General features: G+C 45.2%; 1 long non-coding RNA gene across 1 annotated transcript; it reads right to left on the bottom strand.

Annotated features, from left to right (window-relative positions):
• Positions 1-291: 291 nt before the first annotated feature.
• LOC138832825 (uncharacterized) lies at positions 292-20,919 on the bottom strand. The gene is made up of 4 exons (XR_011373699.1): positions 20,847-20,919; positions 9,029-9,152; positions 6,985-7,041; positions 292-3,516 (listed from the first exon to the last, which is right to left on the bottom strand). It is a non-coding gene; the product is annotated as an uncharacterized lncRNA (long non-coding RNA).
• Positions 20,920-21,487: the final 568 nt, after the last annotated feature.

Raw genomic sequence — 21,487 nt, 5'->3', positions numbered from 1 at the left:
GTGAAGGGATCTTTTCTTCCAGATGGTGTTAAATTCAGCTGCCTTTTTAACATTGGCCTTGCACAGCAATCTGCTGCTCCCCTTGCACAAAGACAGTGCTTGGTTCCCACTAGTTAACATGCATACTCACGCAACCTGCAACTTCACTCCAACTGTTTTACAATGCACTGGGATGCTAAATAAACTTGATCCATTTTCTGCCAATGTTAAAACTAGCTTTCAAAGAACTGCCTAATTGATATTTACACTTCTTCTGATTTAAATGTACATGCCTTGGGAATATTTCAGATCTCTAGAAATATCACCTTATTATCAGGTCATTGTGGAGATTATCTCAGACACTTTTCAGACCCATGCTTAGATACCTCCTTCAACATACACAAATAAAACAAAATGTCAGAAGTTGGATGTGTAATAGAAAAAAAAAGAAAATCTGGGACATGTTGCAGCAGGAGCAGTGGAACAGCAAAAAATAAAATGAAAATAACATTGAAATGTATTTTTATTGATCGATAAGTTATGTAACATTAGTATGATACAAAGCAAGTTTGATATGACAATGGCAAACACATAATTTTAATATTGTTTATTTTCCTTAGGTGTTATATTTAACATATTTACATAAAAGACCAAGATGTAGGCAAAAGCTTCAGTAATTTGACTCCATTGAGTGCTTTCAGTAAACAATAGGTTTCCCCAGCAAACATCTTATTGCCTTAATTGAACCTCCTTGAGAAAGAAAACCACACACTTTGTAATGTAAATGTTAATTGTAGTAGACAATGGTTCTAGGTAAATAGCACCCCTGGACATGAAGTAAATGAAAGGAATACAGGCACTTAACAATGAAAGGTTGTTTGCACAAACAGTGCTTCAAATGTAAATAAACAAGGGTCTTCTTAACGTTCACTACCCCAGTAAAACTTTGGCACGTGTTCAGCAGTTTCTAAATGAAAGTAACAGTGGTTTCACAGACTTTCCAGTCTGAGGCCTTATAAGGAGTTAAAGCTACAAAGCTACTGTTTTTGAAGAAAATGTATATGGGGGGGGGGTGTTTATAATCTAGGCCACATGTAAGATAACAAGCCTTTTGAGGCATTTTCTTATTGCAGTGGTTATCTTTATGTGTAATGCCTGTACAAATATTGGCTGGATGACATGTGGCAAAATGCTTACAAGGACTTTGAGGAAAAGACTGTAATGGAGATCTTCAAAACTACAAAGTATATATGCTATGCATAGTTATTTTTAGCTTCATTTTTTAAAATGACTGCTTAAAATACATCTAAAGGTGACTGTTCCAAAACAACCTTTTATCACTTTGTTATTGCAGTCAACTTTCTTTAAGTTGTGTGGTTTTATTGCAGTGTGTATCTGTTAGCATAAGCAGACCAAGTTCCTTTAGATTATAACCCAGACAAAACAAAAGCTAAAAGGTGGTCACAAAACCCTATGTACTGACATTTCTCAAGAGATGCAAATGGCGATGGGACACACTTGAAATTGATTTCTATTAGTTTTCCTTAAATATTGAAAATCTCAACTGAAGAAAAAAGCCAAACTTAATAGTGGCAAAATTAAACCGTGGTTACAAAATGAACAGAAACAGACAGTATGCAGCAGCTACAGGCCAGTTGGTGTTGCCATTTGGGAGGCTGCAGATGGCTGTGGGTGGGAAATGCCTTTACTTTCTTAAGGATGGAGATGAGTATGGTGTGTGCACTTGATGTTTTTTTCATACGCCTACCCCCCAACAGGGCTGTCTGTCATAGGCTGCCGGCCCCGCTTTACCACTTGCCCCCGAGCGTGGGAATCGGAGCGTCCTGCCGTTCACATCTCCTGCATTCCGTTTAGCGGAATCAATTAGGCAGGACAGACCCTCAGATTCCCCACCCCCTTTCCATTTTTGTCAGGTCTATATACGTCCTAATTATTTCAGTTTGGGATGCCAGAGCTGTTTCCTGGATAGACCTGATCATCCTTAAAAAAAAAAAAAAAAAAAAAAAAAAAAAAAAAAAAGAGGAGGCGCACACGTGGGTTGTGGCGTTAATGTCACTTTCATTTCCAATGCTAGGCACAGAGTAAGACAGAACATTTTTTTTTTAACACTTTGACAAGAGGGGAGGCGATCTCGTCTCCATCATGTCTTTCTGCTTCAGTAGCTTCCTCAAGGAAACCCTCTTGGAACAGAAAAGCATCTGTCCTTGGATTTTCAATAGAAGAATTAAAAAAAAAATCAGCCTGTTTTTGGTGGGGTTTTTTTTTTTTTTTTTTTTTGCACTTACTCTGCTAGCTCTAAGTCCTCCAAAATAAACTTTTCTGGAAGTCTAATTTCATAGATTTTGATAAACAGCACAAATACATTTAAAGTAGACTTGGAGTCGTCTTCAAATTTGGGGGGAGGGGCCTCAGAAGGGAACTACCCAAGTCAACATAATTATGGAATCATTTTTAAACAAGGCATCAGACATCTCTGCAACAGCTTTCTAAGAAAAAAAACCCTCCATATATATAAACTTTTGTCTAAAAACAGAACTATTACATGCATGTTTACTCATTAATACTGTACAATGCTCTGCAGCTGTAAGAACACCCACACACACACACTCTAGCACTATTATATGTCATCATACATGACTTTCATCCCTCCCTCCCCTTTAACCAATCATAAGGGAAAAACAAAAACAAAAACAAAGTTAGATTCAATAAGTATTCCTGACCTTTCTGGTTTTTACTGTCTCTTGGTTGTAGTTTCATTCTCCCATGCTCCCGGCGATCTTGAAGGAGTTTTTACTTTCGGTTATCTAGCTTTATGAAGACCAATACACTCATACAGCTAGATAACCAAAGATAACAACTCACTTCCCTGTCACGCCTCTGTCTTCCTCTTGTCAGACTCCAGATCCTGATCCTTTCTGGCAGTACCGAAGAGTAGTCCGCCAGGATACTTGCTGCGCTTACGATTCTTCCTTTTATGAAAATATGACCTGGTTTCTGTTTGTGTGTGTGCGGCTAAATCATCCAAATGAGAGCTGTTGCCTTCTGAGTTTATTCCAAACTTTTTTTTCCCCTTCCAGCAAGTAATCTCCGGGAGTGTTAGCCAACAATTCATCTATTAATATCAGAAAATAAAACCAGCTATTAAGGTGCAGCAAGCTGTTAGCAGTGGGCAGCAGCATCCATCCCTTCACAGGCCTCTATTTGCATTGTAAATTGCTTCATTCTCACGCAAGACTCTTTAGCCTTCCTCTATAGAGATGTATAAAGCCAATGGCAATTTCCAGCGCTGGTTAAGGAGGAAGGGGGGAAAATCCCATTCTATAGAAGTGACAGCTGATTCAAGGATCTGCTCCCGATCCTTTTGGGTTAGGCAGCAGGAGCTTTTTACCAAGTGGTGGCAGCTTGGTTGCACATATCTTGTATGTGAGTGATTTAGGGGGAAAATCCTCGATTTCACAGGGCTTCTAGGCTGGGGAAGCGAAGATGCCTTCTTGCTGGAGTGCTGCTGCCCCCGGTCTGAAAGAAGGAGAAAAGGGCCATCATTGGAGGGGCATTCACTGCCAAACTGTGGACCAGCCCCGCAAGGTCAAAGGTCTGAGACCGCTGGAGACCAAAGTAATGATGATGTCATAAGAAATCTCAAGTACATGGTTATTGATATGCATCAATGATCAGCCAAATGCCCCACGCCTGCAGCCCGAATAGCTGTGGCGGTAGCAGAGCCGGAGCAGAGCGGCGGCAGCAACAGCACTGCAACAAGCCCTATTTTCTCAATCAACGTTTCTTCCGCTAGCACTACCAACTGCTCCTGGAAAAGCAACCCACGGCCTTTTACCTCCTTGGTGCTAGTGTAGATCGCTCTAATATCCAAAGACTGGAAGAAATCTCTCTCTAAGGACAGATAAAAGCATTTCAGGTCTGGGCAACGTCTTTGCCTGCATTTCTCTTCTGGCAGATTGCATAGGCAGCCAGATGGAAGGCACTCTGCTATTGCTTAAAGCAGGGCCTTGCTTTCTGGGGCTAGGAATCAGATCTATATTAGGCATTGAGTCGATGTGTGATTACATTGACAATTTGCCCTCGTGTTGTATTTTTAATGTTTTAAGAGCTCAGTCATATTTTGTATCTATGTACTTTGGCGATAAGGCAGCATATTTTGTTCTGTGAGTTCAAACTCAATGTGCTAAGCAGGTGGACTTCATCCTTTAAAAGAAAATGACTGAATGCATAGGGTGTGTATAATAGAATGCAGCACAGGTAAACACTGCAGCAATAGTTTCTAATATGATACACAACTCTATTGTAGTAAAATTGCTGAGCCTTTGTCTATTGTTTTAAACATCAATTTTCATGTAGAATGACCACAGACACTAGTCGTGCTTATTACACTGTGAAAAACATAGAGTTACCTCCTGAAAAGTACTGACTAAACACACCTGCATGTTAAGAGCAGGAGTCTCCCTCTGCCTTCTTTTTTCCCCACCCCCTCTTTCTTCTGTCTAGAGGGGAATGTTGTTTTATTAATTAATTAGCCTCACTGATTTACTTAGAAGTTTTCTAAGTGTGAATGTGATCCCTTCAAAGAGTGCTTTCCTTTGCTCTCCTTTGTAATGGGTGATCTATGTCTAGCACATCTGTAAAATGTATAGTTCTAACTCTCAGATAGGCCTTACCAAAATATGTGAAGTAGTTTCCATAGAGGCATACCCATAAGTGAACCTTATGGACTATTTTTTGAAAGACAAGTTATGTTTGATGGTGTTACTATTTATTAAAAGATATGATATGAAAACGTAATAGATCTTAATATTTATCACTAATTTATCCTAACACTCCCATTTTGATAGGTTGACTATATTTCCCAATGACTTGAACACTGTCAGAATTATACTCTTTCACAACATATACTCTTGATTGAGTCAGTAATTTGTTCATTTAAGATGTAAGTATGAACATGATTATCCAATCACATACAGAGCACATAGGGCAACATTACACATCTAAGACTGATAAGTAAAAAATACCAGGATTGCTAAGGGGGGAAAACCCATAAAAGAGTTTAAAATATCACATCAATTAAAGGTATAATTTTGTAACACAGATGTCAACTTTTCCTTAGATTTTAAATTTTCATTTAGTTTAGTGGTAAGCATTTGAGTTCTGATTATTTAGAAAAGTTGAGACTGAAGAAATTGCTCATCTATCTTTCTTATTAAATTATAGAGCAAGAGGGAAGATCAGAAATTTCTACATTAGGTAATATATAAAGTGCACATGAAGCTATAACCTAATTCAGAAAAACACTCATGGAACGCTGTTCCTTCTTGAATTATTTGGTCACAACATATACTACTGAATTAAAATTTAACACATCACTGAGGCACATGCCACTTTTGACATTATGTAAAGCTCTAATGAGCTTTGAAGCCTTGGAAGATGGAAGAGCAAAGTGGCCTTGCTTTCCAAGACCTAGAAGCAAAGTCATTAGTGATCTGGCATGTATTACATAAAGAAAGCATTTGAGCCAATATATTCAATTCCTTAAGCCAAAGCTCAACATATTCCAGGTGTTTTTAGAATATCTGCACATATACCTAGTGAAGCACTAGGTAAAGTACAGAGATTTGTACAGTAGAAGCTGTATATGCATTACCCCCAATGTTAGTGTGAATTTGCAAATTATTATGGCCAATTTCCATACTAAACAATTAAATTCAGTTTTAGAACCAAAGTACTTATCATGAGAACCAGTACACTGAAGATCTGAATGCTTCTATCATTAGCAGCTATATGTGATATTGTCTTTAACTAGCATCTTCTAAGACAAGTAGAGATAGAGATATGTGTACCTACATATTTGCTACATGTAACATAGATTAATCATGGGATCCCTAATGAATGAAATGAGCCAAGACAAAAGTTATGGGTAGTCTTTTCATTAGCCATATAGCCAGTGAAATATTTTACCTCCCCATCATCTCTCAGGTATGATGCAATTTTTTAAAATACTGAGGCTCAGCACTGATCACCTAATTATTTCAAATAATGCCAAGGTTTACAGTGTATTTTATCACATATATATGACAATATTTTTCTGTAGTCTGAAGGATAAGTTAAACAACTATGCAGCTCTAAAGATTCCTAGCATGTCTGTTAAACATTAAGAGTGACTCTTAACACCTACATTTAAAAAATCAGTTTGCTTTTAAAAAGATATGCAAAGCTGAGATTCATAATAACTTGTGAAATCTGCATGGCTTGCCTGATTATTCTATGATAAATTCCCACTAATAGCTAGTAGATTAGGATGTGATTGTCATGCTTGTTTTCTAATCTTTTTATAGGTCTCCAGATGGCAGAAACATGAAACATCCTGGTTTATTTGAGAATAAACAATCTCTACAGAAGTTATCAGTAAAAAGTTAGGATTTTTCCACATATTTGCATCAAAATTGTGCTATTCCACAGATTCAAATACACAGATTTGTCACCAATATTGAGAACACCTCTGCATCCTATTCACACTACAGCAGAGTATATAAAGACCTGGCTTATCAGCAAAACCTCTTTTTAAATATTTAGTGTGTATGATTCTGATGGATATAAAATGAAGTCCACTAGTACAGCTAAGACAACCATTTTCTTTATAAATGTCATTTAACAACGCCATTTGCATGGGTTAGGAAAAAGTATTTTACTAGCTTACTTTCTATTAAAAATAGTTATTATTTTTCTGCATCCTTATTTTTATCCTCATAGACAGTTGCAACTTATGTTTGCATCATGCTCAATTTATAATATACAAAGACTCCATGCAAGGGAAAAATCCTGAATGTACAGAAACTTAGCTTTTTCCCAGAATTCTATCTGTTGCAGTAGGAATGAAGATATGTAATAGACAGCAGACCTGCCACTGGATAAATAATATGCTATTTTAATTTTGTACACGACTTTCATTTTATCAAATATAATTTTTTAAATTACCTTCTGTTGGTTGGATAAGTCTATTCATATTCATTTTATGTTTCTTTGTAGTCTCATCTGAAAAACAGTCAAGAAAACAAATGATCACAGTTTCTATATAATATAACCACATCTAGATATGGCTTCATTTAAGTGATTGCAATTACCATTATTCCTTAAAATGCCAAGAGATTCCACAAAACACCAGCACAGTAAGCATACCCTGGGTCTCAGCACCAACAGGGTTAAATATGGTAATTTGCATTTAAATGGAGACATGCATGATAATAGGGATGCAAAATATTCAGAATCTAGAGAGGCTTGGAAAATTAATTTTTTCTTTCTCCTTTTATTTTTATCTCGGAAAAAAAGAAGGACTTATGAAACATTAGGGATTTGAACCTTGTAACCTGCCATACAAAAGAGAAGTAAGAGCCCACTACGGAAGGATTTAAAGTCTGAAACAAAGTCTTATTTTCTAAATGTTTAAGAGACTGAATTTCCAGGCCTTTCAAACAATGGGAATCCCTGGATAAATGTCTAATCCATTAGAAAGATGCAAATAGTTTACTGTAAGGCCATAGCATGGTGAGATGTGCATTCATATCTATGGCTCCTGATTGGCTCTTTCCTCCAGTAAATCAATGAATAATGTAAAACCTGATTGCTGTAAAGTGGTGGATTTTTTATTCCCTTCCCCATCCCCCCACATCTAATATTCAAGAATTCTTACACTTCTGAAAATAAGCTTCTTTTCTCTTATGATTTTTTATGCTTATTTTTTTGTGTTTTTTTTTTTTGGAATGGTGAGGTGGGTGGGGCTTTGGGATTTGCAAAATGAAAGTACTGGTTCAATTATGCTCTCTACAGTGGCTCCATCCTGAGCCAGCGCCCTAATTACTAGTGCTAAGGTAGAGAAAGAGGGCGCTGGGCAGATGTGGGCACCAGCAGAGAGAAGAAATTGGATCTGACCCTACCATTCTGGGTCCAAGGCAGTCACAGCTGTAAAGGGACCACGGTCGAGGCCGTGACTTGACAAGGCCTCCGGTCTAACTTCGGATCGATCTCACAGCTGCCGGGATCCCAGAAGATAGGGTCCCATTCAAGCACCTCCAGGAACATTTGCAGGAAAAAAAAATCCCCCTTCACCCCGCCCCCCCCCAATCTGGAGGACCTAATGCAAATACATTGCTGGGTTTCCTACTTCCCCGAGTTTCTGCAGAAAATTCCGAACCACGGCGAGGAGATCGTGCCTTCTTACCTAGGGTTTGAGCTCTGAACACATCTCAAAAACCAGGTTCCGCTCCGTTATCAAAACCATCTGAAGCGGAACCAACCCAAGTCCCCAACACTAACCACAAAGGCTGTGTTTTGGGGAAGCCGAAGTCGGGATAACCCTGTAAGGCAGCTTCTCGCCTTCCAATATCCAAAAGGCAAAGCGAAAACTGAAGTGGAAATCCACCAGACAGAGTTCGCTTCTGTTCTGAAGTTTTCCTCCAGGATCTATCAGCCCCTCGCGCGTGGCTCGCTTCGTGGCCAGGTAACTACAACTTTGAGGCTATTCAAAGGAGGCCAAGTAGTCAAAACTCGAACGCAGAATTTAGGAACGCAAAAGGTAATTCCCTGGATTCAGATTTTTGGATTTTACTAGAGGAAATGTCCCACCACCAAACCACACGGAATTACATACGAAACTCTTTCTTTCTCTCTCTCTCTCTCCTCTCTCTTTTTCTCTCTCTCTCTCTTTTGGACGCGAAAATTCCCTGGCACTTCTCTACGATTAGGGTCAAATCAGTGAATAATTAACAGTCGTGGTCCAGACAACTCACGAGATCAACAGGTTTGGCATCTGAGGCTTACAATCAATTAGTTGAAGCAAAGCCCCGGACTGGCTCTCGGAGCGGCCGGGCGGCCGGCAGCGGGCTCAGCGGGCACCGGCTGCAGGGCGAGGTGACGAACGCTGACGCCCGGCCGCTGCGGGCCCGGCTGGTCCCCCGCTGCCCTTGCTGGTCCCCCGCTGCCCTTGCTGGTCCCCCGCTGCCTGCGGGCCTCTGAGGATACTCACTTGATCTTTCTGCGCCAGGCAGTATTGCCCCCCAAATCCAGCCGGACAGGAACCAAGGTGCCAGGCAGAAGACAAGATCCAGTCACAGCGAGGTCACAGCACACAAACAGGCTCCTTTAGGCATCTCAAAAAAGAAAGAAGAAGAAAAAAAAAAAGAAGAAGAAGAAATTCACATCATTCCTCTCCTTAGCACATTTAAAACTGCCGCTCAGTTCCACACGGTGATCCTTGCTTGATTGCATATAAAATAGTTTATACAGGATCTCCCCTTCTGGGGAAGAAAGCCGCAAAAGACCAAGGAGGTTAAAAAAAAAAAAAGCCAACTTTCCCCCCCACACCAAGCACTTGCTCCCTAAGCCTCGGAGTGGAGAGTGAAGTGGTGTGTGCGAAGCTCGGCAAGTTTTTGGGGGGGTTGTCCAAGGTCTAGTCCAGCCCCCTCTGCCGAGGAGGACGTGCTCTGAAACTCAACCAATTTCCCCACTGCTTTTGTTACTGATGAACTGAAGCCCTATTGTTCATCCATTGCCACGGTCTTTTTCAGTCCCCACACTACGTCCTGCGTTGCCAGAGATAATGAATTTGCACCCAAACCTCTCAAAGTCCCCTCCTGACAGACGGAACAAATTAGAAATGTCTAGTCTGAAGGAGAGCAATTGCTACATTTTCCTATTGTAGGACGCAAACCACACATTTCTTAGGAAACTTCTTTTTCCCTTTCTACCTTTTATTTTCTTCTCCCTTCTTTTCCCTCCACTCCCACCCCCACCCCATCCTTGGGTTTCTTAAGACACTTTTTTTTAAAGAATCATACTGTCTTGTGTTCCCTGTTACCATCCTGTGTAACCTGGACCATTCTACCTTTCTTCTCTCCTGTCTGTCAGAACTCCCTTTGCAATTTTATTTACAAACTTGGAGAATGACCTTTTGACTTGCGGACTTCTTTTTTTTTTCTTAAAAAAATTCTAAAAGATCTTTTGTGCGTCTCTTTTTTCTTTGTGTGTGTGTGTGTGTGTGTGTGTGTGTGTGTGTATGTGTGTGTGTTTTCAATGTGTTTAGCTAAAGACAAGCAACACATTCTAAGGATGTTTATCCTTTAAATTCCAGTGCTATTGAAAAGATACCAGGGACGCACCATAGGGGTTAACTATTTGCGGAGAAAGAAAAAGCGTGTGTGTGTGTGTGTGTGTGTGTGTGTGTGTGTGTGTGTGTGTGTGTTTCCAGGGAAAGGCGGAGATTTGGGTGGCTGGAGGTGGAAGTGTGCAAAGGGAAAGGTGAGGTAGTTCAGGCAAGGTGGGCTTCCGGCAACCCGATCGGGGAGGCTGTCCGGGGTGTGCGCGCTGGGGGAGGGGAGGGGCGGGGAGGCGGTGCAGGAATCCGTCCCGCTGAGGGCTGTCTGCCCCCTCTGGGCCTGTTTGCGCGCCCCGGGCTGGACGCAGACTAGACGCGGGTGTCTGCGCGCCCCGGCGTTTGTTCCGAGCGTGCGCGCGTGCGACTGGGGGCGATGGGAAGGGGGGGGGCGTGGAGAGCTGTAAAAATCCAGACAAGTGGCCCGTATGTAAATTCGGCCCAGGGGGAGCAGGGAGGCAGTAATGAGAGCCACGAGCGCGCAGCCCCGCCGGCGGCCCCCAGCTTTCCCGCCAAGTGCAGCCGGAGGACAGACAGCCATGCGTGTCCTTGGCGGGAGCCCTCCCCCCACCCCGTCCGCCGCGCGCGCCCGCCCCCCGCGCACACGCACACACTCCCCTCGCAGGCGTGGGGCCCAGTGACCACGAGCATGTCAGGAAAACAAAGCTGGGGCTGCGAGGTGGAACGAGAAAACGGGAGCCTTAGCGAGCGAGGGCAAGTCTCGGGAAGCCGACACCGCGGCCTCTGGCGCCCCTTTCTTGCCTGCGGCGGCCTGCGCCCCCGGCTCCGAAAACAGCCGAGGACCAAAGGCTGTGTGGGGGAAGGTGGCAAGCCGCGGCGGGGGCGAGTGTGCACGCTGCGGGGCCAGCGGCCCCCGCCCGGCACGCGGGCACGCACGCGCGGCGGCGCGGGGAGGAAGGAGGGGAGTCCCGAGGCCTCCTCCCGCGGCTTCCGGAGACAAACAGCAGCAGGCCACAGCCAAGCTGGGCTGCGGCCACAGAATGGCCCGCGGCTAAAGTCCCCTTTTTTTCCCCCCAGACAATGCAATCTCAAGGACCTGGCTGATCCGGGGGAAGGCTCTTCGGGCCTCGCGCATCCAAGGGGTACCCGTGAACCCCATTCTAGGAGCTCTGTCCTAGATGGCTCCGCAGATAACTCCCAGAGCTGACCAAGTAAAGAGTGATCTGTCACCCACGTCGCCTGTCTCGCTGCTTGCTCACCCAGCCCAAGCGCCTCCCAGCACACACACACACACACACACACACACACACACACACACACACACACACACACACGGCACTCCCATCTCATTTTAAAAAAAGAAGAAAAGAAAGAAAAGCCCTAGCGGCTCCTGGCACTGCTGTTAATGAAGGCGACGCGCCTAATTACTTCGCCGGTAAATAGGTACCCGAACGGGAAGCCCTCACCAGTGGCCGAGCAATTTACCTCTCCCTACTTAATCGTGTTTTAGGAATGATTTGCTGCTGTCGGTGGCTTTCCCTTTCTTCTTCTGGTGAAGACATGTGGGGGAAAAAAATCGCAAAGGGGAAAAAAAAAAGTGTTCCATTGTCAAGAGCTTGGTTCTGAGGGTGCAAGCCCCTGGGGATCGTTGGGTTTGTTATCTGTTGTTTTCGTTTTCTGTGGTTTGGAGGTGTGCTGTTTTTCTAGGGGAAGAAAAGAACGTGTGCTTGCTGGGGCTGCAGGCGCAGGGCCAGCGTCCGCGCGCGTGTGGCGGGCAGGCTGGCGAGGCGCGGGCCGAAAGCAGCGGCCGCTCCCACCACCACCACCACCACCCCCCCCCCGCCCCCGGGGCTGGCACCAGTCCCCCCGGGCAGCTCCGGCCTGGGCTCAGCCGCTGCTGCAGCCGCGCGAGCGCGGGCGGGCGGGCGGGCGGGCTCCGCCGGCTGCCGCTCCGTGTTTTCCCCCCATCCCGGCTTCACGTTCAAGGTTTAGCTGCGAGGTCACGTCCATTGACGTCAGCTCCCTGTCTCCCTCTACGTCCGGCTACATTTACATACATCAAGGAAATTAGGGCATTAAAAAAATATGCAAATCCTACGCGAAGAGGAGCGAGTGCATTCCTGGCGCGATCGCCTTTTATTGAAGCTTTTAATTAAAGGGGCCAGTTGGTGAGCCCCTGAAACAACCGCCAAAAACCCCCAAAAGAGAAAAATAAACGCTGTAGCCTTCGGGAACGGTTGTTTCGGCTCCTGTTCTGTGGGCGGCTGAGGACCGCCGGGTGTCCGGCTCCGAGAAGAACAGGTTAGAGGAGGCAGCTCCAGCCCGTGCATAATCAGGGCTCCGCGGCGCCTCCATTCTTTTTTTTCTCCTCCTCCTCCTCCTCCTCCTCCTCCTCCTCCTCCTCCTCCTCCTCCTCCTCCTCCTCCTCCTCCTCCTCCTCCTCCTCCTCCTCCTCCTCCTCCTCCTCCTCCTCCCCCCTTCCCCTCCCCCTCCATCCTCCACCTCCTTTTCCTCCCCCCACCTCCTTTTCCTCCTCCCTCTCCACCTTTCCTCCCTCCTCCTTGTCCTCCTCTCCACCCCCCCTTCTCCTCCTTCTTTTCCTCTCGCTCCCGCTCTGGTTGGTTCCAGCGTGTATTATTTTTTTTAATACTGATGCATATGTAAAGATATATTTGCATTTTTAATTCGTGAAAATCTCAGGTTGTATCGTCTTTACTGATTCCCCTCCCCCTCTTTTTTCCTGCCTTATTTTGTCTATCTGTCTCTGTTGGCCCTTTCTCTCTCTCTCTCTCTCTCTCTCTCTCTCTCTCTCTCTCTCTCTCTCTCTCTCTCTCTCTCTCTGTTTGGTGAGAGACTCCTGCTGTCTCTTGCTAGATAATATACACAGTTACCGCCCTACTTCTGTTTATTTAAGGTTACAAATATGCATATCTGTCATGTTTGCAATGCCAGCTTGTAGAGCATCCTAGTTTGTTCATAAAAGACACATTTTTTCTTTCTTAGATATACCCATCCAACGACTATAATGCCCATCGTTCAAGGCTCAAAGTTTGATTGTCTAATTAACTTCATATTAGCAGAGACACAGTTTGGAGCTGGTACATTTGAAATGATGTGTGCATAAGCAAAGTGATTCCAAAGATAACTAAAGGATTTCTGTGCTGGGTGGTGCTGCATTCACCACCCTATTGCTTTCCAGCATTTCTTATTGTAAAAAAAAAATCTATTTTAAAATGTGTAGACACAGCAATGGACAGCCTTCGCCAAGGAAGACATTTTCAACCATGTTGTATGTTGTGTCATGTCTGCATTCTGAATTTACAGACTTTCATGTTTTATCTTAATATGGAAAGAAATACATTGTCTTGATTGAAAAACATCCTTAATTCCAGACGTTGAAATTAAAACAAATACACAACAGAACAGTGACTATGTTAAGCCAGTTGATGTGCCCTAGAATATACAATATGCAGGCCTCGATTTGGCTCTCAAGCAATGGCAATCTTATTTATAGGATAGTATTTTCCTTCCTGACAATTATAGCTATTCAGCTCGATGGCTTTTAAATATATATGTATATGTATACATATATATATGCACATGTATTTCACATTATTATTCTCCAAAAGCTATTGTTTAAAAAAGACTTAGTCCATAATTGCATAGTCACAAAGAACAGAAAATATGTATACATGCAGCTTATTCAGTTAAACAACTCCAAGTACATGCACAGGTAATTAGTTTTCTTATGAATGACTTACCTGCACAGATACTCGGGGCAACACTCAGCCCACCCCCAGTGGCTTTCATATATTATTATTCACATGTATTTCCTCTTATTTCAAGCATACAGCTTATGCCATCTTTCATTCTAGACTCTCCAGCATCCATTTTTAGCAACCATAATTCTTACGGCATTTCTAGCCTTACCTCTGGCCGTAGTTTTTCCATGCCTCCGCCAAAGTGCTCATATGATATGTCACCCAATAAAAAGTGGTTAGATGGCTACACGTAAAACATTAAAAAAAAATGGATATACATCCATCCTTCAGGTTGGGCCTTACCTTGCCATACATAGCAAGATTACGTTTTCTAAAATACATCCTTTAGCCCATTTGATAAATAATTGTAGGATTCCACGCCTGATTACAGAATTGCGGGTTTCTAAGGGCCTCTTGAGTGAAACAATTCGACTAGCTAAATGTCTGAGTTTCGCTGCAATTAGATTGTGCATGGCTGTTTGTTCCTGCCTGGCCTCTGGCACACACCTGCCCGCTTTTATGCAGGATCAGGACAAACACACTGGCCACGTTGCTGGGCATTAGAGTGTCGGTGCATATATTTAGATGATGGCAGTCGCAGGGCAGGAAGGCGTGCATGTACTCTGGTCTGAGTATGCATGTGTGTACACATGCGAGTGCGCGGGCTCTATGTGACAAGGGACACTGAGGGGTACACCTCTTATCTCTGATCTCTCTGTAATCTCCTTTTCTGTTTCTAATCTCCCTTATTGGCGCGTGGTAGTAACCCAAAGCATGGGAATCGTCACCGTCGCCGCCGTGCGCGCGCTGTGGCTTACCCCGAGGGCCCTTGGCTCGCTGGCTCGCTGGCTTGGTGGGTGTTGTTGGGAGAGGGTGGGAAGGCGCCGCTGCCGCTGCTGTCGCGGGTCCGGGTGCTCTGTCCCAGCCCGACAGCCGAGCGCGCGGTGCCGGAGCCCCCTCCCACCCTCCCTCACCCCCATCCTCCCCTCCCCTCCCCTCTGCGCCTCCCTCCACCCCCACCCCCACCCCCCCCGCCCTGCATTACCATATGGAGGCCGAGTCCCTGCGAATCACAGCAGCAGCGGGCGGCATTTGAATAAACCCCGCAACCCCGCGCAAACCCCAACTCCTCCGCTAGCGGCGTGCCCACCACTCCAGCTGCCGACCTGGCAGCGACCGGAGCCTCCCCAAAGTCCCCTGCGCGCGCGGGGGAAAGGGGCGGATAAGGGTTCTTGCTACTTTTCTATTAACTTGGCTGGTCGAATCAGACAATAAATTACAGGGGAAAGGGAGATAGGGAGAGAAAGAGAAAGAAAGAAAGAGGAAGTGAAGAGAAGAAGCGAGAAAGGGGAGCGGCGCTGTAGATACCAGAGGAAAGACGAAGGCAAGAAATAAACACGGGAGAAATGGAACTCAAAGATTTTTAAGTAACAAGCAAATTTGGGATGAAGAGAGGGAACGAAGAGATGGGGAGGAAAATAACGCAGGTTCCTGAGTTTGGACTTTGCAAGCTAAATAAACCGCCACACGTTAACTACAAATTTCCAATTAGACACCTGTCCTCACCCCAGACACCGCCCCCCCCAGTCATAGATTAATTTGCTGTCTCAATCAGAAATGATTATGTGGAACAGATACAGGACTTCACAGAAAGGAGCTAATTTTATGAGACGTACCAAAAGGCATAGCATGCGTTTAAAATTACATTTAAAATTAAGGCTCGCCTTAAGGATTCACACACTTATCCAATCTTGTCCACCCCAAATAGTGAGATTTCAGTCTAGAATCCAGAATAAAATGAATTCCAATATACTAAGTACTTTAAGTGAGAAGTCTTCTTTCTTCTTTCTGGCTTGATACCCTGGTAGGGTTTTTCCTCTTTACAAATCGATTCATTTGATTAAAACTATAGGTATTCCTTTTTTTTTTTAAAGCAAATTTTGTGACTGAAGCTATGATTTTAAATGTTAATGTCAATACATATCCAGTTCCATTTTTGCGCACTTTGAATAACAGGAGGTTCTGAATTCAACAGAGTATTCAACTCAGATCCTTCCCTCCACCTTAAATCAGAGCAGTGATTTCCCTATACAAAACCATCTGAATCAGAATAAAATCTCAGTCACCTATAGGGTGGACCCATTGTAAATGTCCCTGTCGGTATTCATAACATCCCCCCCTTTTGAAACACACAAAAAGAGCGCCTCTGATTAATAATCAGAGCAGAGGGCAGTAGCCGCTGATCGCCAGAAAAGGAAGCAGAATTCTCAATACCTAGAATTTTAATACATATTCCAAAGATGAGCTAACCGCTAGGATTTCGAAGGAGATGAGTGTTTGAGAAACTATGCTTTGGGGGAAATACGACCACATTCCAAATGCTGACTCCGTCCTGGGCCAAAGGACAGAGGGAGGTAATTCTGGTTACCCGAAATTTCTACGTGCACACATTTGTACAAGATGCTCTTGTAGCTCATGCTTATGTCCAAGCCCAGCTTTCCCAGCCCCCTTTCTTATTTTTTTAAAATTTTTTGAGACAAGAATATTGAAACCAATCTACTTTTTCTGGAAATGATTCCCCGCGAAGCTAGAATTTCAACCTCTTGATTATTTTCAAGAGCTCCGGCGTGTAGCTCGGGTTGAGTTCCTCAGTTTGGGAGTTTTTGTTTTTACCAGGAGGCACCCAGAACCCCACCGCTGTCTATAGCATGGGAAAAGAAAAGAGAGAAAGGAGCCTCGCGAACGAGCCGCTTTGAGTTGGTGCCGTCGGGGTACCGGCTTTTCTCCCCGAAGATTTCTCTCTCTAAAACTGAGGGTTTCAGCCCTTCCTGAGAGGGCTCCTTTAGGCCAACCAATGTGGCTGGGTCATGGCCAAGCCAGGTCAGAGAGAGGGTGGTTTCAGAAAAGCGTAGTGGGAGACGCGGTCCTATCTCTAGCGCTTGGATGGGTTTGTGAACCCACCCCGCGCGCAAGGCTAAGAGGTTCTAGGGGCCAGTGCGGGTCTCCAGGCTCCTAGCTGTCGCCGGCAGGGAAACAGCGACACCTACTGTTCTCATGGGCACCAAGCCTGGGCCGTCGGGGCGGCCCAGGGATGCAGATGCCCTTACAACAGGATCCTGGGATGCCAAGGAAACCCCAAGGTCTCAGGACCTCTATAGGTTTTGCCCACTCCGGTTAATAGAGATTCCCCAAGGGACTATAGAATAGGACTACATGTACATGTACGTACACACCCTCTAGCTGGAGCATCTTTCTTCCAGGAAACCCGAGGGAACTGGCAGACGCTTTTAGCCACCATCCCTTGAATTTATGAACCTCATGTAGAGGCTGAAGCCCCGACTTCTTTGGGATTACAACTCAAGCCACTACCGAACCACTCTCATTTCAGCGTGGACTAAAGATGGTACCAGCAAATGCTGGGCAAGGCAGAACCAGTGGAGTCTTCCTTCTGGCCTGCTTCTGCAGGTCCAACAGGCCTTCAGTACAGGCGGGGGTTGAGATTTAGAAGCCTCTCTCTCTGTCTCTCTGTCTCTCTGTCTCTGTCTCTGTCTCTGTCTCTCTGTCTCTCTCTCTCTCTCTCTCTCTCTCCTCCTTTTTTCTTTCTTTCTTCCTTCGTTCATGCTTCCATCATGTCTTTTCTTGTCACCATTTTATTAATTATTCCCAAAGTAACGGCAAGTTTAGAGTGTTACTGATATTTTTGAGGCCTAAGATGATACATATATAGCAACTTATTTAAAGTGTATATGTACATATAGATATCTTGATAAATGCCTTTGACTTCCATTGGGAGAAGTAGGAGAAGGTGTGAAGGAATGGAAGACCTGAGGGAATCCTAGCAAAGCTAAAGATGAAAGAAACCAATTCATATATTCCAGACTTGTTTTATCTTTTGTAAAAAGCAAATAGCTACTCATTCTGAAAAGGAAAGGCGATGTAGGCGGCTGTGGGTGGAGGAGCGAGGAACCTCGCTGCTATGGTCCCCTCCTCGCCTCCTTTTCTTGTTCATGGTTTTGAGGCTGGCATGGGCCTCAGTCCTGACTGTTATTTGGATATGATCCTCGTGAAACATTAAAGCATATTCCATCCTCTTAGATAATCAGGGCAATCTAACTAGCTGGGGTCTTTAAGCTTTCCATTCAAAGTATTACTGGTTAACAAATCCTAGAATTTAAACAAAAATCCATTTTCATGCCAAGTTTAAGAGTTCATCTGAGAAATGGTTTTTCTTGGCTGTAAAAGCTTGAATGGAAGCAGAGTCTAAAGTGTCTTGAACAGAGCATGAATGAGGGTGGTTGGTCCACAAGGGAGGAGTTCTGGTCATTCTTTATGAAATACACTTGCTAATTCTAGTTTAGCTAATAGAAATTGGATATCTGAGTGTCCTTAAAAACCACAAGTTTTAGATTCGTTCTTTTCCTATTTCATTATATAAAGCTATCTAAAAAAAGCTTGCGAAGCCTGTTCCTCAAATATTTTGTATGTACATTGCTTTTTTAATTTTCCTGAAAGTGATCTGTATGTGTTCTGAAAATACACAATTTCACACATTGGGCTCTTGTCAGTTCATATGATGTAGGAATAAATGCCCATTACTGATATGAATAAAATAAGGCTATATCCCAACAGCATTTATCTCAGTGAACCCTATGCCCTACTGAATATCAAAGTCAACTTTCTTCTGTTAAAATGAGAACATGCATAAGAAAGGAAAATGATTATAGAATAAACTACATTATACTAGACACACATCAAGCACCCAACCAGACAAACCCAATTCAAGGTTTCTGCTGAGTATTGAAGGCACCTTGAAAATGCAGGTGTTGAGTTTTGTTGTTGTTGTTGTTTTCCCTTTCGGGGTTTTTTTTAGAGTCTATCTCATTTTGTAACTCCAAAATCTTAGCTAGACTGGATTCTCATCTACAGTCATTCGTTTAAGCCTAAAAATTGTTGATTTGGCATTAATAGAGGAAAACAGAATTATGTGTCAAAAATGGTGGAACTTCTCTGCATAGTGATCACTCCCAAAGCGTGAGCCAATTAAGCCCTAGATGAAGGAATGTTTCTTGATTTAGAACAGGAAATTAGGTCAGCTAAACCATTTATTTTACAAGAAATGCAAATACATATTATATATGTGCACGCATGTGCCATTGTAATGAGATATGTTTGTATAAGAGAGAAATAAGCATGGAGACAAGGGTTTGGTCATGTTTAAGTCTTCTTTTGTGTGTATGTGTGTGTGTGTATTTCTTTTCAGGTATCACATTTAGCAAGGAAAGTAAAGAATTGAAATAGGCTAAACTGTCACTAGACTGTGTGCAAGTCCTTTGTCACATCTGCACTTCTGGGTTTGCGATGAAGGATGTGTATATTTCCTTTCCTGAGTACTGCATAGCATGAAGGGAGGAAGGGATGATTATAAAACGCACATTTTTGTATGTGAAATGAGATGGATACATGTGAAGCCTGGCTCCATCCCAGCTGGGTGGCTGTCTGGTGAAGGAGCACTTGCCGGGGCAGGCTGAGCGAATGACCAGCGGATTGAAGCTTCCTGTTTCCAGTGGTCTCCATTCTGCTTCCCTGAAATCTTCAGGGGCTCACTGATGTTTTTAGCTTCAGGGAGTAGAGTTCCCAGGACACCTGTGTGCACCTGGCTGGAGGATGTGTGTGTGTGTGTGTGTGTGTGTGTGTGTGTGTGTGTGTGTGTGTGTGTGTGTGTGTTTCATTTAAAAGTACATTCGAAAAATAGTGATCCTCCAATTCTGCCGTGTTATCAGTTAAGGTCAGGCACCAAGGTCATTAACTGCCCAGCTCCATGGGCGCTCAGCACGTTAGCATGATTGCTTTTGATGGTATGAATATGGCTTCTTTCATGGCTTTGGCTCTTTATGGTACCTCTTTTGAGTGGGTTAGGCTCTACCCTCCCCCCTCCCTTCTTGATCCCGGCAAACAAAACCATCCTACCATTGGAGCCATCTGCCGCAGGTGTAATGCATGGCAGGGGGCCGACCTAACCACACTTGAGTCTCTTCTAGGTCGTCACCGCTCGGCACCAAACAAATGAGTCCTGTTCCGCCACTAGGGTGCCGAGGTGGATGGTGGATGCCGGCCCCCGCCTTTGGCAACGCTCCGGCGCTTAGAAACCAGAGCCAGCTGACACAGCACACGAGGCAGGCACACGGGCACCAAGCACACGCCCCGGCACGGCACACCCCCCCCCCCCCCCCCCCGTTCACTGCTCACACAGAGGACAGGCGCACGGCCTTTACACACTGGAAAGGCCTGGCGATTCTGAATTCTCGGTAACTTACGACGGCCTTACTCCTGGCGCGCACATAGCCTGTGTGTGTGTGTGTGTGTGTGTGTGTGTGTGTGTGTGTGTGTGTGTGTGTGTGTGTGTGTGTGTAGGGGGCGCGCGTGAATGTGGGTGTATGCTTAAAAATGCTTATTGGTAGGTCAGTAGCAGCTGATCAAACATGGCAATCCAATAATCTGACTACATAAAAATTTGTCGTTAAAATCACTTAAAAAATAAAAAAGGGGGGGGGAGAAACGGTCCATGTTTCGGTGTAATTCTGGGGTTCCCCGTTTAGGATGTAGGGAACGGGGTGGGGGGCGCGCTGCGCTGCCCTCGCCTCCCCAAACTTTCCCTTCTCTGGGTTTGGAGCAAGACGCTCGCTCGCACTTCACCACGCAGCTGGAACTCTTTCATCACCCGTGGGAAGCTCGCGTGGGAAGGCTGGAAATCCCTGACCGCTAGTTTAGAACGCTGGTTGGACGCACCAGGTGCTTGGGGGGGCACAACCCCGAGGTCCCCAGCATCCTGTGGCCACAGCCCCCCACGCACCCATCACCCCTTTCCAATTTCATTATTTGCGTGCTGTGGGTGAAGGGTGAGGACGTCTTGGCTCGAGGGAGGGGGAGGCAGGGGCCCTGCTGGGAAGTCCACCGGTCCGCGGCGTACTTACCTAGAGCGAGGCCCGGGCAAACCGTGCCTCGACGCGTCAAGTTTCCTCTCGGAGACGGGGTACAAGATTTCCCTCCTGCCTGGTGATCCTCTCTGCAGCGCCCCCTCCCTCCCTCCCTCTCTCTCTCTCTCTCTTTCTCTCTCCCTCCCTTCTTCGGATTACTTGTGACTTTTAGAGGCTAAAACCTAGCTTATTCAAAGGAGAAAGGGAGCGGGCGGAGGGAGGGAGGGCGGGGAGGGAGAGAGAGAAAGAGAGAGTGGGGATGAGGAGGAGGTGGAGAATCCGAAGGTAGTGAGGGCGTTGGTGGTGGAGGAGGAGGAGGAGGAGGAGGAGGAGGAGGAGGAGGAGGAGGAGGAGGAGGAGGAGGAGGAGGAGGAGGAGGAGGAGGAGGAGGAGGAGGAGGAGGAGGAGGAAGGGGGAGGAGGGGGAGGGGAGAGGAGGGGGAGGGGAATGGGAGGGGTAGTGGTGGAGTAAGCGACTCTGGGCTGGGCTCTGGGACTGCCAGGAAGAAATCGCTCCCCTCCTACCCCCCCCACCCCAGCGGCAGTGTGACGCCCCCCGGCGCCCCGGGAGAGCGGGCGCGTCAACCCGCGGCCGGCCGAGTCGCGGCGGTACAAAAGCTGGCGGTGCGGGACCCCTCC

The sequence above is a fragment of the Dipodomys merriami genome, unplaced genomic scaffold, assembly GCF_024711535.1.
Source record: "Dipodomys merriami isolate MVZ:Mamm:240054 unplaced genomic scaffold, mDipMer1.0.p SCAF_20, whole genome shotgun sequence".
Classification (NCBI taxonomy): Eukaryota; Metazoa; Chordata; class Mammalia; order Rodentia; family Heteromyidae; genus Dipodomys; species Dipodomys merriami.
Note: the sequence above shows the minus strand (reverse complement) of the source record. Positions and strands in the feature narration are given on the sequence as shown.